Source organism: Marmota monax, unplaced genomic scaffold (assembly GCF_021218885.2).
Source record: "Marmota monax isolate L192 unplaced genomic scaffold, Marmota_monax_Labrador192_F-V1.1 WCK01_AAM20220418_F8-fsc00023, whole genome shotgun sequence".
In the NCBI taxonomy this organism is placed as follows: Eukaryota; Metazoa; Chordata; class Mammalia; order Rodentia; family Sciuridae; genus Marmota; species Marmota monax.
The window spans coordinates 17,900,133-17,918,492 of record NW_026692907.1 but is presented as its reverse complement, the minus strand read 5'-3'; the positions used below and the strand labels follow the sequence as shown (position 1 = coordinate 17,918,492).

Below are 18,360 nucleotides of genomic sequence, written 5' to 3'. Positions count from 1 at the left end.
TCTCCACTCTTTTTTTTCCCCCCTGGTGCTGAGAATTAAACCCAGGACCTCGCCCCATGCTAGGCAAGCATCCTCTTACTAAGCTAAATCTCCAATACTATATTCTCTCATTTCTGAAGTTGTCTTTCCCAAACCATTACTTATATCTTTAAGATTATTAGATTATTATTTGTTTTAAAAAGTATTCCATTCAATAATATTTCTATATTTTGCACTTTTAAAACTGTTTTCACTTATACACAAGATTTTTAGATCTTAGATAGTCCATAGCCTATTGGTTCTCTTGTTCATGTGCTAGTTACTAACTATAATCATCCTGTCAAATTGTCCCCTGAATTTTCCTTTTAGATGGACTTAGGCAATAAGTGTATAATTTTATAAGAATACAAACAAGTGAGACTGTCAGGAAGAATAAAATAGAATCCATGGTATTTTATGTTAGTACTGTTCTTTGTTAGTATTCATTCATTTACTTAGTTTGTGTTTCTTTACAGCAGGCAGTGTGTGGGCACTGGAGTAACAAAGATTTCTGAGATGCAGAGTTTTTCAATATTGGCATTATTGACATTTTGAGCTAGCTAATTCTTCGCTATAGGGGGTACCACATATGCTGTAGGATGTTCATCACATCATACACAGCCTCTACTGTAAAGGGCTTATTTTCTAAATGGGCATTACCTTTAAATGAACAATTACTTCATGGGGTGATAAGTGTTAGGATAAGAGTATGTATATATTTCCATAGGAAATTTTAATTGGTGTATTATATTAATATATAATGGTAGGATTTTTTGGCTACATATTTGTTCATGCACATGATATAATAGAATCATCTCCCCATATTTCCTCTTTCTCTATTTTACTGACCCTTTTCTTGATTGGATTCAGGAATATCAGGGCCCCCCTGGGCCCTTTTCTCTATTTTACTGACATCCCTTCAATTTCTATGAGCTGATAATCTTTCTTTTCCTTTTCCCTCTCTAGCTTCCATTTCTGAGAAAAAACATATGAACCTTGACTCTCTAAGTCTGGCTTATTTTACTTAACATAAGGTCCTCAAGTTCCACCCATTTTCCCAAAAAATGACATCATTTTATTCTTCTTTACAGCTGAATAAAACTCTATCATGCATATACACTATATTTTCTTTGGACATTCATTCATTGATATGTAGGCTCATCCCATAAGATGATTGTTGTGAATAAACACGGGTATGGTATGCATGTGTGACTAAAGTATGCTAATTTTAGTTATTTAGGACAAATACCAAGAAGTGGTATTCCAGGACCATATGCTGGTTCCATTTCTAGTCTTCTGAGAAGCCTTAAGAAGTTCTAGTGACACATATTGTGTTAAATGATATTTACCAACCATGTGATAGTACTGAATGATGTAGAATGAATATATGTAATTATATGACTATATGTAATAATATATAATATTTAATAATATGTAGTTGTACATGTAAAGATTTTGGAAATGTGTAAAATTACTGATTGTTGCTTTAATAATTACTGTTTCTCTGGCCTGAGATGTTATTCCTGTAAATCTCATAGCCAGTTTCTTTCCTTATCTTAGTTCATGTGTTTCCTCCTCAGATTAATCATTTCCCCACCATTCTAAATGATGCATCCTTCCTTCATTCACTTTATATGTTACCTGGTTTTATTTTCTCTTAACACTTACCACTGGAAATTGTTTTTTTTTAATTTTTTTATTTACTTGTTCACTAATTGTTTTCCTCCACCTGCTAGATTTAAACTCCACAAGAGCAAGAAACTTGCCATTTTTTTTCCCACAGCACAAATACCTCCTAAATCAAGTCTGCTAAATGAAGGTATTCAAACAGGTACAAATCAGTGATGCTTTACCAATGAGAAGTTTAAATTCCAGAAATATTTACAAAAATGAACTACTCAATTTCTATTGAGCATCTAAAATTAATCAACAGTTGTCAAAGAGATGTCCTGATAGCTTGTTTTAACAAGTACTGTAATGAACATACATCAGTGAACTTATAGTAGAAAATGAATGATAGGCAATGGCAGATAAAAAAAGTTCACCAGTCCCTGGATACATAAAACTTGTATTTATTTCCAATAATAGGTTTGAAAAATTTCAGCTCAACAGATATATTGAGTGAAATCATTAAGCAAAATTTTTTCACTTCTCTGGATATCTGAAACATAGCAACAAAATCGTATGTGAAAAGTAGCTAAGACCATGTATTCTGGATTCAGACTATCCAGAATCTGATATTCCTGAATCCAATCAAGAATCTGGGTCCAAAATCCTAATTCCACAATTTACCACCTATTTGACTTTGAATAATCTAAATAATATCTTTGCCCTGGTTTTCCCAGCTGTAATGAGTATGATAATAAGAATCCCTATGTCACAGAGTTATTACAATGATGAAAATTTGAGGTAAGTGAGCACATGGTAAGTGCTCTATAAAAGTTCGTGGTTAAAATATTTGGGGAAATCTGTCAGAGATCTAATTCAGAAATTGTCTAGGTTACTGTTTCCTAAAGTTTTCCCAAGGATTCATAGGTGTTGCATGAGTTTTAAAAGATCTCAGATGGCTAGTACATTTCAGCAAACCTTGTTGTAAAAATAAAGTTAGATATCTTATTGGCAGGACTTTTCAAATAAAATCTACAAAATGTTTATTGTGATTCTCTAACAGAGCTTAGGCTATTTGGTGTTTCTGTGATGAAGGAACATTTTGTTTTCTTTCCTGCAGGATATTTCTTAGAGTAGGAACATGCTTTTCTAGAAGTTTTTGTAGGTATTTGGGTCACATGATGAAACTGCATTCTTGTCCATCTCAGTCCAGGAGATCAGAGACCTATATGCTTCATGAAAATGCAGGCCCAAGTATATGTAAGTGTGCTATTTTGGAGAGTCAACTTTGATTAGGTTATCCTGGTTTGTCTGCTCAACATTCTGACTTGTTCAGCTCTGCACCTGAGCTCCCAGTGTTCACTTCAGGTTCTTGCATTCATGATTGGTTTGGGCTTTGGTTCCCCGTAAGGCCATGTGGTTTTGTCATTTGGTTTATGCACTACAACCTTAGTAAAGGGAAATAATCACTTCTTACTGGAGAACTGGTGACTTGCTCAATGTCACATAAAAAAATCAGTGACAGGGCTAACCCAGGATCTTTATCTCTTTTCCATCAATGAGTAGGCACCTGAATTTGACCTGCTTTGATTATGTTGGCTGTTGTTTAAACAAATATTTTAATGAGAAGTATGTGTTCTATGATACACTATTGTCTATGTTAGAGGTTAGGAAACATTTTCTGTAAAAGGCCAGGTAGGAAATGGTTCAGACTCTACGGTCCATTGAAGCTGCTCAATTGTGCCATACTAGTGCAAAAGATGATATGTTAATAAATGACATGACTGCATTCCAATAAAGCTTAATTTATAAAAATGGGCATCCAGATCTGGATGAGAAGCTATAGTTTCCCAATCCCTAATCTACACCAGTTCTTGAAATCTTATATCTGGATGACATATAGGTGTAGGCTATAAGCCCAGCCACTAAGAATATTGAAGTTTTCAAACCCATGAACAAATATATGCCAAATAAATTAAGGACTAAGAGTATTTATTATTATTGTGTTAAGTCTTCCATTTCTTAGAGTACATGTTACTAACATCCAGAGATATTTGCTTTCAATGCAGTCATTCTGGTTGTATTTATTAAAATTAAGTATTTATCATGTTATTTATTTATAGCATTTATCCAATTGCAAACATTCTGAGTGATGGAAAATAATGCAGTATATCTTGATGCATCTGTCACTTTCATAAAATTGTGCAATCTATGATTTTCTTTTTATCAGATTCAGAGGTTTTATCTATTCAAATGTACAATTACCTCTGAAGCCACATACAGTCGGCAGGACTATTAAATTCCCAGTGCAGTAACTTGGGTTTGCTGACTTGCAGGATTCTGTAAATTTTTGGCATGGGCTTATGCATTTCTGCTTTTAACTTGTCTTTCAAATATGCTCAGACACTTTCCCCAATTAAGGGATGTTCATGGCACAAGGACAGGAAAACTCTTTTTTTAAATTTCTCTTTTAGTGAAACCTAGAGAAAGATTTTTTGTTTTTTTTTTTAACTTTGCTTAGTCTGTGTACCATGTGTAGTGGACATCTGTATTTTGTAATTTAGGCCTGCCAATTTTACAGTATAATTTTCTCCCCTTGTTAATAATTTGTCTCTTTAAATAAACCCCATATTTTAAGTATTATTTTTAATAGCATAGGTGCTAATGAGTAGAAAGCTCAGGAATTGACATACTTCAACTATTGGCATACCTTATTATGAAGACATGTAATATAGTATAACAAACCAGGAATAAAAATAAATTTAGTTTAAAAAAATTTTTTTTAGTTGTAGATGGACACAATACCTTTATCTTATTTATTTATCTTTATGTGGTGCTGAGGATTGAACCCAGGGACTCAAATGTTCTAGGTAAGTACTCTACCACTGAACTACAACCCCAGCCCCTAAATTTAGTTTTAGATAGTGAATAAAATGTAATTTTCTTAATCAAATGTTTTATGTAAATTTTTTCTCCTGATTATTACTATATCTTGAAGAAATGTCACAATTATGATTTTTATATATTCGTCATTAATTCAACTTCCCCCTGAGAAAAACAAAAAAAGGTCATACAAGCTTCTGGTATCCTCCCAGAAGATATGTGACAAATTAAAACATCAACTATTTTATTGAAGCTTTTCTACAAATAATTTAGGATTCAGAGTGATGTTTGCTTTTCTTTCCCACATTTGACTTTCCTAGTTTCTTATTTTGATAATCTCACTTTCACAAAGTATTCTGTGGATTTTTGTGTTTTTTTTCTAATATTGTATCTTTCTGCTTTTCAGAAGTCATGTTTGTACACATGGCTGGTTTCTTTTGCTTTTTATTACTTCATAGTTTCAGAAATAATGATGTTAATATTTTTGATCCATACTGTTTTTTATTTGTTATATCTTCAAAGAAAATTATTTCAATTCTTTTTCTGTAAGTTGTTTTTCCTTAAAATGAAATTTGTGTCAGATGCAATTAGTATTTTCGGCTCAACACCATTAGTCGTATGTCAAGGTAGGTATTCCTTAGATTATTCCTTTGCCCTTTGAGTGTTAAAACTTTTATTACTGGTATGCTTGTTTTATAGTATCTATTGATACATTGGAATTAGATTTTATCTAATAATTGTAATGATGTGTGCTTTAAGCAGCATAAGATCATTTATAATAGCAATTTATGCAAACTGACACAAATTTTAGACAATTACACAAATTTTAGACAATTATACAAATTTTAGACAATTTATACAAATTTTACTTAGAAAAACTTTCAAATTTCCTTAATCAGGACTAATTTTTTCCTATGAATATAATGTAGCATAAAGATTATCACACTAAAATGATTATAACAATCAGAACTTAGAAGTTGTGAAATAGAGTGTAATAGGGTAGCCATTAGAAATAATGGTCTGTACAATAAAAATAACAATGGGTTAGAAAGCCACTTGAAATGAGACCATTATGAAATGTGCTTATAATGAAAACTCATTTTAGTCATACAACTGGAAAAGACAATGAAGTCAATTGCATTATTTCTTATAGGTAATTATATTTATGAAAAGTAAATCTTGCTTTACGATAGTCATAAGATCAGCCATGGCTTTTTAAGAAAAATTATATTCCTGCAAAACAGAATTTAATTAAGGAAAAATTAACTTTTTCAATATGACAAAACGCTTGGCTAATTGCCCAAGGTGGAAGAAAGGTCCGAGTCCTGAAATCATTATCACCATGGACAAAACAAGTCGATCATCTGGACTGTTTTATTTTTCATTACACAGATATTTTACTTCATAAATTCTCATAAATTAAGCCTTTTAAATTCATTGGCCAAATAACTAGTTTTTCATTTATCTAACAAACATCATTTGAGCATACATTAGATGCTAGGAACTAGGCTAAGGATCGGTACTAAGATATGGTCATGGTCTGCTGGTACCTCACAATCTAGCAGAATCTTTATAAAAGCTTCCCATTAATAAAAACAATGATTACTATGAGGATTTATTTTGAGTGGGATGGCAACTCAAGGATTAACAAAAGGGCATAGCCTTTGCCTTGATGGAGCTTGAATTCTGTTAGGGAATTTAGAAATTAAAAAGTTATGCAATTAATATATTAATTTGTTGGATTGGGATTTATCCAACCCTCTAGAAGCCAGAGATCTATGAGAATTTGTAATTCAGGGCCTGACCTAGAAAAGACTTTGTAGAAGATATTAGAATTAGGGTTTAAGACATAAAGAGTTTATCAGATGCAGAAAGAAGAAAGGAAATTGCAAGCAAAGAAAATGATGTTAACATTAGCATCTCCCCTCAATGTTAAAATATCTGGTACATTCTAGAAGTAGCAGAATATTTTTTCAGTAAAATTCTATGCAACATGGAGAGTATTAGAGAAATTCTGTTTTCTTAACAATAATGCCATGAAAGAGATAAAGCATTCTTTCTCAAGAGCAATTCACTCTTGGAGAAAGATGGTTTTGAAAATTATTCCCCTGTCAGGCTACAATAGGTCATGTTTCCAGGGTCAAACCAAACTGAACCTCCACACTGTGAGCAGAGTCTTGCTCTGGGGGGATGGAGACCACCTATGGGGCCAAATTAGAAGACAAAGCCCAATTCCCTTCTCAGCAAAGAAGGGCTGAGTATCAAACTGCAGCAATGGTAGGAAAAAACCTTTCCTCTTCTCTGTCTCTATTTTGATGAACATTGACAAAATTCTCCTAACACCTCAAATAATAGAAAACCTAGAAGCAATTCTAAACATTTGTTTGCTCTATCATACTCCCAATAAGTCAGTTATGAACTGCTATTTATCCTACCTTCCTTGTATCTCTTGAATGTGTGCTCACTTTAAATTCCATCTGTTTAACCTTTCTTACCTCTTGGACTGTGATAACCCAGGCATTTTTAGTAGTCTCATCACTCATGTTTCTGCCTCTGCTTTCAGCTCTTTGCAATCTGTATATCATTTTTATCATGTAATCCTCCAAATCATTTGATCATGTCATTTCTGGGCTCAGACATCAAGTTTTTTCAGGAAAAGGTCCAAGTTTCTCAACACTGCCTCCAAAGTACCTTATAATTTGAGGACACTTACTTTTCTGGTTTTATTGTCTATAAAACCCCTATACATAGTAAGATCTACAGCCTTATTGAGCCACTTACACTATCCTAAATGAGCTTCTCTCCTATGGGGGCCATTCTCTGGTAAATTTAGTTTTGGAGGTCCAGAAATTAAATATAGCTCTATTAAATACATTTCAGAGATCTTCTTAGATTGAAAAATAAAAATGGAGAATAATTGCATTTTTATGAGGATTTGTTGAAGAAAATATTGATTATGAGTTGGTTTCTTGGAAGAATATTATATATTATCAAAAAAGTCAATTTTTATATTTCAAAACCAAAAGAAGCTGGGTACAGTGGCACACGCCTGTAATCCCAGCAGCTCAGGAGGCTGAGACAGACAAGTTCAATGTCAGCCTCAGCAATGGTAAGTCACTAAGCAACTCATTCAGACCCTGTCTCTAAATAAAATATAAAATAGGGCTGGGATGTGGCTCAGTGGTCAAGACCCCAAGTTCAATTCCTGGAGCACCCCCCTCCCTCCAGAAAATAAAGAAAATAAAACCAAGGCTCTTGGTTTGTATGCAACCAATGAAGGTTCTCATGTGAAGTTGACCAATAGATAATGACATTTACAAACAAAAATAGCATGGTCTTGGCATCAAAACAGATATGAAGACCAATAGAATAGAAGACACAGAGACAAAATCACATAGATATGGTTATCTGATACTTGACAGGAAAAAGGATAGTCTTTTTAACAGGTTCTGCCAGTAAAACTGGTTATCCATATATAGAGGAATGAAACTATATCCCTATATCTCACCCTGCACAAAAGTTAACTCAAAGTGGATCAAACACCTAGAAATTAGACAGAAACTTTGCAACTTCTAGAAAAAATAACATAGGCTCAATACTCCATCATATGTACTCAGACACAAACTTCCTTAACAAGAAAAGTGCAAGAAATAAAATCAAGAATCAAAAACGGGGATGGTATGAAATTAAAAAGCTTCTGCAAAGCAAAGGAAGTAATTGTGAAGACAGAGCTTACATATAGGGAGAATATCTTTGCCAGCTGCTCCTTTTGAAAGGGGAATAATATCCAGAATATATATATGAACTCAAAAGACTTAACAGCAAAAATCCAAGTAACCCAATTAATAAAGGGACCAAAGAGGGAAAAAAAAAAGAAAAGAAAGAAATATTAAAATACCTAAATGGTTCTTTACAAATGACCAACAAATATATAAAAAAAGAAAGTTCAGCTGGGCGTGGTGGCACATGCCTGTAATCCCAGTGGCTCAGAAGGCTAATACAGGAGAATCAGGAGTTCAAAGCCAGCCTTAGCAAAAAGTAAGGCGCTAAGCAATTCAGTGAGACTCTGTCTCTAAGTACAAAAAGGGCTGGCGATATAGGTCAGTGGTCGAGTGCCACTGAGTTCAATCCCTGACACTCACCACTCCCCAAAAAAGTTCAGCTATCCTAGCAATGAGATTTCATCTCATTCTAGTTAGAATGACAATCATCAAGAATACAAATAATGAAAAATACTGGCCAGGACATGGGGGGAAAAGTACACTTGTACATTATGCGTGGGACTGCAAGTTAGTACAAACACTTTGGAAGTCAGTATGGTGATTCCCCAAAAAGCTAGAAATGGAACCACCATATAACCTGGCTATACCACTCTTTGGTTTTTATCCCAAAGAACTAAAAGAAGAATAATATAATGATACAGGCACATCAATGTTTATAGCAGTGCAATTCACAATGACCAAGTTCTGGAACCTGCACAGGTACCTATCAACAGATAAACAGATTAAGACAATGAGGTACATATATACAATGGAATTTATTTCAACCATGATGAATGAAACTATGGGATATGCTGATAAACAGATGGAACTGGGGAACATAATGCTATGTGAAATAAGCCAGACTCAGAAGATCCAGGGTTAAATATTTTCTCTCATATATGGAAGCTAGACCAAAATGAGGGGAAAAAATGAGGGGGGGTATGATTCCATGAAAATAGAAGGGAGATCTGTGGAATACAGGAAGGGGACAGTAGGGAGGAAAGAGGAAAGGGAAAAGGAAGAAATAGTGAGATCGAATTGATTAAATTATGCTAGGTACATATATGAGTATACCACAGAGACTTCATATATATATATATATATATATTAGTGATATATATATCACTAATTTTAAAAAGTACAAATAAATAAAAGGAAAAGCAGTAGAGAAATGGGAACAGGGAAAGAGGAGAGGAGAAGGAGAGAGGAAATAATGGGGATGTAAGTACAGCAAATTATATTCCATTTATGTGTGATTATGTCAGGATGACCCCCAATATTATACATAACTATAATGCATTAATAAAAACATCAAAAATAAAATAAAAAATAAAGATATAGCTTAGGAAGGATATATACTCATAAAGATTTACTTTTTTTTTTTTTTGACACTGGGGGATTGAACTCAGGGGCACTTGATCACTGAAGCCACATCCCCAGTCCTATTTTTTTTTGTATTTTATTTGGAGTCAGGGTCTCAGAGTTGCTTAGCACCTCACTTTTTGCTGAGGCTGGCTTTGAACTCATGATCCTCCTGTCTCAGCCTCCTGAACTGCTGGGATTACAGGCATGTGTCATTGTACCCAGCAAGATTTACTTTTTAATATATATAAAATCTAAGTTATATGGCAAAAATCAATACATATATATATGCATATGTGGACAAAAAGAATATATTCAACAAGCAAAACATGCTTATGTCTATGTGTGCACATTTATATGTATTTATCCATGTCATAAACAAAATAATATGTAATCAGTTATTATATTTAAATGCAAAATAGAATTTGTATTAGCAAAGAAAAATAAAAGTTTAGTTTCACCTGAAAAAAAAAATCTATGTAATGCGGATGTAGTTCAGTGGTAAAGCACTTCCCTATTATGGGTGAGGCCCTGGGTTTAATCCCCAGCACCAACAACAACAGAAAAAAAAAAAAAAGAAAGAAAGAAAAGAAAAAAATATATATATATCTTGCCCTAGAACATCAATGCAGAAAAATGAAGTAGTAGGTGAAGTCTGTCACTATTTCCTAATTTAAAAGCTGTTAAAATAGACATAGACTCTGAGTTTTAATACAGGACTCTAAACTAAAGGGAAGCACTATTATGATAATTTTTAAGGCCACATGATATGTTCTGCATCAACCCAAACCATCAGTTCTTCTTTGTCCATCCCAGTCATGTGGGTGACAGATTCATATCAATAATGTTTCTTATTAAAGCAGGGGTCTGTATCTGATAGCTCATAGGCTGAATCTGGCCCACTGTCCTTTTTCACTCAGCCTTCAAGTTAGGAATGGTTTTGACATTTTTAAATAGTGAGGGATATATCAAAAGAAGAGTACCATTTTATGATATATGAAAATGATATCAGATTTAAGTTAAGTGTTCATAAATAACATTTTATTGGAACATAACTGTCTTAGTCTGTTCTTCTATAACAGACTACCAGGGATTGGGTAGCATAAACAAAAAAGAAATTTATATCCCACATTTCTGGAACCAGGAAGTTTATCAAAGTTCCAGCATCTGGTAAGGGTCTTTTCTCTGGTGAAGGCAGGAGAGCCCCATGAGGACCCAGTGACTTTTGAACCTTGGTAGGAGGCACAGCTTTCCTCCCATGAAAGGTAAAAGCAGCCCTGATAGCTGACAGCTAGGTGCTACTACCTAGACTACGGTGTTTCTCTGCTGGTCACAAGCAATTCCATGAAACAGAACTCTGGTTGAGGATTCTTTGTGACCACAATGAAAACAAAAACAAAACAAAACAAATAAACAAAAAAATAAGACAACTGCATAAAATATACCTGAACAGACATAAAAACAGAGTTTATGCCTCTAGGAATATGAGAGATACTGCTTCATCTCTAATGATGCTTCAGTTCCTTTCTATTCCTTTTATCATATAGATAAAAAATACGGATATATCCAATAGAAAAAAATGCAGTAATTTCAGAGAATCCCAATCGTAAATAGATAATTCCTTTTCTGAACTCTTTTTCCAAATCATTTATGAAAATATTTCCTAACCACCTCTTACTGAGATGTTCCATAGTTCTCCATGGCACGCAATCCCTCTGGCAACAGTGATTAATATACCTGATGTGAGTGAATAGGTGTATCTAGTGGCCTTTCCCTGGTGAGTATTAACTTCTACCTTTTAAAAAGCAGATACTTGACTTTCAAGCCTCTCTGGAGTCTTTGAATTGGTACCCCGTTATACCAGCAGAAAGATGCTCCTTACTCTTTAAGGATGCCCTGCCCAGCAGCTATTGTCCATGTGGAATTGATCATGGCTCAAGCAGTAGTAGCAGCAGTGGTGACAGCAAGAGACTGCTGGTGTCTGGTCCAAGAACAGGTCTTTTTTCACAGATGACCAGTGCTGGTAGGGTTCCAGTGCTAACTGTGGCATTGGTGTTTGGTGGAGGCAACAACGGTGTTCCACAACACTATGCTTTTTAAGCTGCTTTTGCTTGGTTTCTGTTACTGGTTGTCTTGCAGTCAATTCTTTTATTCATCAGTGTCCTCTCATTAGTATTTCTCAGCTTAAATCATACAGAATTAGACACTGGGTGATTATCTTGAACTCACTGATACTGGAACAATGTTTTTGACATAAACATCCTATGCAACTTCATGTATTGGATGACTCTGCAGCCACAGATGGTCTTTCAAGTTTCAGGTCTAAATTTCTTATTATTTATAAAATAGCTCTCCTTAAATCCACCACATGTACTTCCAATTTATCACGTTGAAAACAAAATTAGTCATCTTCCCTGACCTTCTCTATTTCCTTCCTCTGTTGCTGATATTGCTTAAAACAGAAACCTGTGAGTTATTCCTTTCTCCATGATGAAGCCCTATGAATTCTTCTCTCCCTGAAACTCATGTCTTATCTCCATAGCCATCTTCACAGCTCTACTTCAGAACTTCAGTTATTGCTCCCACGCATGACTACCATGGCTTTGCTAATGGGTTACCTTATATTCCATTGTGCCCTTTATATCTACTCTCCATGAAGCAGCCATTCAGAGGTTTCTAAAAGGAAAGTTATAGAATGCCAGTAATATAAAAAATCCTCTTTAGGCTCCCCTTTGTCAGAGGAAATTTCCTCCAGAATGAAAATCCACATGATACTGAACCTTCAAGGAATGTTCAGAAATGCTCTTGAGTTAAAATGATCAGGGCATGTTCATTGTGGTACATGGAATGTGCATTGGTATTCATGCTTCTGCCTAATAGACATTCTTTTTGGTCTCTATTGTTTATTTATTTATTTTTGGTACTAGGGGGTTGAACCTAGGGTTGTTTTACCACTGAGCTACATCCCCAGTACTTTTTATATTTTTATTTTGAGACAGGGGCTCACTCAGTTGCTGAGGGCCTCACTAATTTGCTGAGGCTGTCCAAAATTGTGATCCTCCCACCTTAGCCTCACAAGTAACTGGGATTATAGGCATAAGCCACCAGGCCTGGCTCTTTTTGGCCTCTATTTTATGTAGAAAGTGATTCCACTAAAAGGGATTTAAAGATTTTATGTCCTTTGCCATCGTTGTGGTATCACATGCCACAGTGTATGTGTTGATTCTGTGAAGCATTCATTCATTGTTTAACAAATATTTATTAAACATTGACTACATACCAGGTCTTCTTATAAGAGAAAGGAAGACAGACAAAAGTAAAATAGATAGTTTCTGCCACCATTCTAGTGGGGAAGGATGTATAAGAAGGAGAAAACTCCGTAAATTCAATATATAAAATGGTGGTAGCTACTAGAAAATAAAGGATGAGAATGATAGAGACTATGGAGAGGGCTGCTATTTTATATAAAATGTTCAAAGAAAGCCACTCTGTAAAGCTAACAGTTTATCACAGTTCCAAAGGAAGGGAGAAAACAGGACAATAAATATAATATGTACAAACACAGAAGCCTACTGGATAAAAGCATGTGTTCTGGAGTCACACTGCCTGGGATCACACTTGAGTTCTGTCACTTACTAGCCACAGGATCTTGGGCAAGATACTCAACATCTCTGTACTTAAACTTCCCTGTTTGTAAAAAGAATGAGGGTATTTTTGGGCTGTGCATCTTAAATAGAGCACATAGCAAATACTCAATAATATACTATTATTATTTTTGAAAAGTGGATGCTAAAATAAAGCTAAAAAATTATAGGAAGAAAAAATTCAAATATCACACAACCTAATCAACAATTTATAGACAACCGAAGAACAAAAGGCTTTAATTGAAATAAAATTATGAAAGATCCTGTGGGTAACCATGTGTAAGCAACCATCAAGAAGGTTTCATATCAAACAGGAATTAATTGAATATGTACTATGTCCCAAGTACCGTCACAGAGTGGGCACAGAGATGTAAAAGTTAGATAATATATATTTTTTTCAGAATGTTTATATTGTCATGGTAATAAGAACTACATAAAACAGGCAATTGCAGTAAAGAGTAGAAAGGCAACAGTATAAAAAGAGTGAGGCAACTATGGAAAGAGGTAACTGAAAGGTAGTAGGGCCATAAAACAGGAAGCCTACATGCCAGGCAAACCATGTATAGGAAACCATCTAGATGAACCCCAACCCGTTCATTAGCCTCTCTTTTAATTTTTAATCAGTGTATAAGATACCAAAAAGAGAATATAAATCAGAAAAATAATGCTTATTGAATTTTCATATATTATCTATCTATGGTTATCTATGTACTCAACATCAAGATAGAGAAACAAAATATTGTCAGAGTTCCAAAGCAGCCCCTTAGGCACTTTCTAGTCACTACACTACATCCCAGAGGATAGTTGTTATAAATTCTGGTAGCATAGGATAATTTTCCCTCATGTTGGACTCTACACAAATGAAAACATAAATGTTGCTTATGCCTGATATCTTTCCCTCAACATTCACACAAAGAACTAGAAGTACAATTTTTTATAGCAGTCAATTTATAAAAGCTTAACCCTGGAAGAATGTAACCCAAATATCCATCAAAAGGTGAAAGAGTAAACAACCCTGGTATATTTATACAATGGAATAATATTCAACAATAAAAATCAGTAAACATTATAGAATGGATAAAGCTCAAAATAATTTTGCTTAATGAATGAAGTCAAGCATAAAAGAATATACAATGTATGATTATACTTACATTAAATTCTAGCAAATTCAAACTGACCTATAGTCACAGAAAATAGAATGGATGTGTCTGGAGAGTAATGTGGTGACCAATGTTAGGAGGACACTTTGGGGATGATGGATTAGTTCATTATTTTGATTGTGGTGCTTTCACTATGTGCATATATTTCAAAACTTAATAAATTATATACTTTTCCAGATTTATTTAGGATTAATTAGTGTATCCAAAACTGTATAAAATACTGCATATAATTTGCTGAGATTGCTCATATGTATACACTTATGTAGTAAACATATCTGCCATCCCATACTCAATGGCCTCAAAAAATACTTGGGAATCAATCTAAAAAAAGAGGCAAAAGACCTCCACAATGAAAACTACAGAACACTAGAGAAAAATTTGAAGAAAATATTAGAAGATAGAAATATCTCCCATGTTTTTGGATAGGCAAAATTAATTGTCAAAATGGCCATACTACCAAAAGCACTCTACAGATTTAATGTAATTCCCATTAAAATTCCAACAATGTTCTTCATAGAAATAAAAAAAAGTAGCCATGAAATTCATCTGGAAAAACAAGAGACCCAGAATAGCCAAGGCAATCCTTAGTAAGAAATGTGAAGCAGGAGGCATCACAATACCAGACCTTAAATTATACTAGACAGCAATAGTAACAAAAATGGCATGATCTACTACATGAAGATTAGTGGAACAGAATAGAAGACACAGAGACAAACCCACGTCAATACACTTATCTTATACTAGACAAAAGCACCACAGACATACATTGTAGAAAAGATAGCCTCTTCAATAAAGAGTGCTGGTAAAACTGGAAATTCATATGTAGCAGAATGAAATTGATCCCCTATTTCTCACCCTGCACAAAACTCAAGGCAAAGTGGATCAATGACATAGGCATTAGACCAGAAACCCTGTGCCTAAAGTGTAGGCCTAACTTTCCATCATGGTGGCTAAGGAACCAACTTCCTCAATAAGACTCCTGAAGCGTAAGAAGTAAAATTAAGAATCAATAAGTGGGATGGTATCAAACTTAAAAGCTTCTTCACAGCAAAGGAAACAAGAAGGTGAAGAGAGAGCCCACATAATGGGAGAAAATCTTTACCACCTAAACCTCAGAGCATTAATCTCCAGGATATACAAAGAACTCAACAAAACAAAACAAAACAAAAACAAATAACCCATTCAATAAGTGGGCAAAGGAAATGAACAGGCACTTCACAGAAGAAGAAATATAAATGGTCAATATATATATATATATATATATATATATATATATATATATATATATATATATATATATATATAAATGTTCAACAACTCTAGCAATTAGGGAAAAACAAATTAAAACCACACCGAGATTTCACCTCACTCTAGTCAGAATGGCAATTATCAAGAATACAAGTAACAATAATGTTGGTGAGGATGTGGGGGAAAAGGTTCACTCACACATTGCTGGTGGGACTGCAAATTGGTGCAACCACTGTGGAAAGCAGTGTGGAGACTCCTCAAGAAACGAGTATAACTACCATTTGACCCAGTTATTCTAATCCTTGGTATATACCCCAAGAATTTGAAATCAGCATACTACAATGATGCAGCCACATCAATGTTTATAGCAGCTCAATTCACAATAGCTAATTTATGGAAGCTAGATGCCCTTAGAAGATAAATGGATTAAGAAAATGTGGTACATATATACAGTGGAATATTTCTTAGCCATACAAAAGAATGAAATTGTAGCATTTGCTAGTAAATGGACGGAACTGTTGACTATTATGCTAAGTGAAATAAGCTAATCCCCCCAAACGAAAGGCAGAACGTTCTGATATGTGGATGCTAACATACAATAAACATTGGTGGGAGGGAAGAATAGAAGTTTATTGGACTAGACAAAGGAGAATGAAGGGAAGGGAGGGGGAACGGGAACAGGGAAAATGGTAGAATGAATTGAAAACAAATTTCCTATGTTCATATATGAATACACCAGTAGTGAAACTCCACATCATGTACATCTACAAGACTGAGATCCTAATTAGAGTAACTTATACTCCATGTATGTATGTCAAAATATACTCTACTTTCCTGTATATTTAAAAAGAACAAATTTAAAAAAACATGTTAAAAGAAAACACCTATCAGCTCCAAAATTTTCTTGTGTTTCTTTGGTGGTGTTTTTGTGTATTTATTTATTGTAAGAATACTCAACATGACAGCTATCCTATTAACTTAAATATGCTATGTCTTATTATAAATTATATAAATTATGGGGTTGGGGCTGTAGCTCAATGCAATGTTTGCCTAGCATGTGTGAGGCACTGGGTTCAATCCTTAACACTACATAAAAAAATAAATTAATTAATTAAAGGCATGCTGTTCATATACAACTACAAAAAATATAATATATATATATATAAAATGGTGTACGGCAGACTTTGGAACTTAATTACTTTACATAACTAACTTTATACCCTTTGAACAAGAACTCTGCATCTTTCCCTGGTAACCAGAGTTCTGTTGTTTACTTCCATATGTTGTTTACTTCCACCTGCCTATTCCAGGTGCCTTACCTAAGAGGAACCATGGCATATTTGTCCTGTGGCTGATTTATTAAATTTTACATGCAAACCTCTAACAATATCATCATGTATTCTCAAAACTTTAATTTAGCTGGGGTGGGCTCTCTTTAGCTGCACTACTGCAATCAAGAATAAGGTTTCAGAGTGAGGTTGTTTGGGTTCAAATCTTAACAGCTTTCTGACCTTGGCCAAGTTATTTCTTGTTTTAGTTTCTTCATTTATAAAATAGGGATAATAGTATAGATATCTACTTTAAAGAGTTACTGTGAGGACTACATGAGTTAATGTATATAAAGAATTCAGAACTCAATAACAGCAACTCTATTACCTATTAGAAGTAAGACTGACCAGGGAATAACTTTTGCAAAATCAACTTAATGAAGCTTATTTCTGTTTATTTTTAATTTTTAAAAAAATTATGTTACCCAAGCTGGACTTACACTTCTGTTCTCAAGTGATCCTCCAGAGTAGCTGGGACTACAGGTGTGCACCCACCACTGTACAAGGTTTTATTTCTGCTTATAGACCTATTCTACTGGCATATAAAATCATACTTGAATAGGTTCTATTATACTTCCCAAACTTCATTTCTTGACATTCACTAGCCAGTACATCCCACACAAATGATCCTCTTGGTATTTTGCATAATTCATCAGTTTCTCATTCATCTCCCTGCTTTTGCACATGACTTCCCTTGGCCTAGACTCTCTCTTCTATGAAAGCAAGAGCTCATTGAAAGGACTGAAAAGAATGTTTGTACTTCAAGAATGAGAATTTTGTATTAAAAACTAAATTTAAAAATCTCTTAGAATACCAAATGCCTTGATATTAGAAGCTATGTAGCTTATCTACTTATCTCAATGAATACTGAAAGTACTTTAATAGTTACTGTATAGAAGTATCCTAATCTGCTTAACAATATTTATGTAAATTACTAAGTAAAATAATTTATATTTAAAAATTTTACTAGTTGGTATGAAATCCTTCTGCAAAGCATCTACTTATATTGAGAATTACAATTTGAAACATGTCCTCAAGAAAAAAATATAGGATTAATATACATAAATAATAGCATAAGCTTATGTAAAAATAAATGCACTGCCCATACACTAAGGATATGATTTATATTTTAATGAATAATATTAAAGTTCTTATTTGCTTAATAGGAAATATGTTTATAGCTTCCTTATCAGGTTAATATGAAGATCAAAAAACTCCAAAACACTGTTGAAAGCATTCTTTGTTGGGCTTCAAAGTGTTTAATGCATATTAGCTGAATGAAGTCTTGTTATTTTTTCAAGTTCAAATCTTAAAAAATACAAGGAAATCACCTTGATTTTAAGAGGTT

The 18,360-nt window shown here is 34.0% G+C and overlaps 1 protein-coding gene across 6 annotated transcripts in view; it reads right to left on the bottom strand.

The window, feature by feature from the left end:
- Positions 1 to 18,360, bottom strand: part of Lrrc7 (leucine rich repeat containing 7) — a 552,277-nt gene that overhangs the window by 191,115 nt on the left and 342,802 nt on the right. The window lies entirely within an intron of this gene.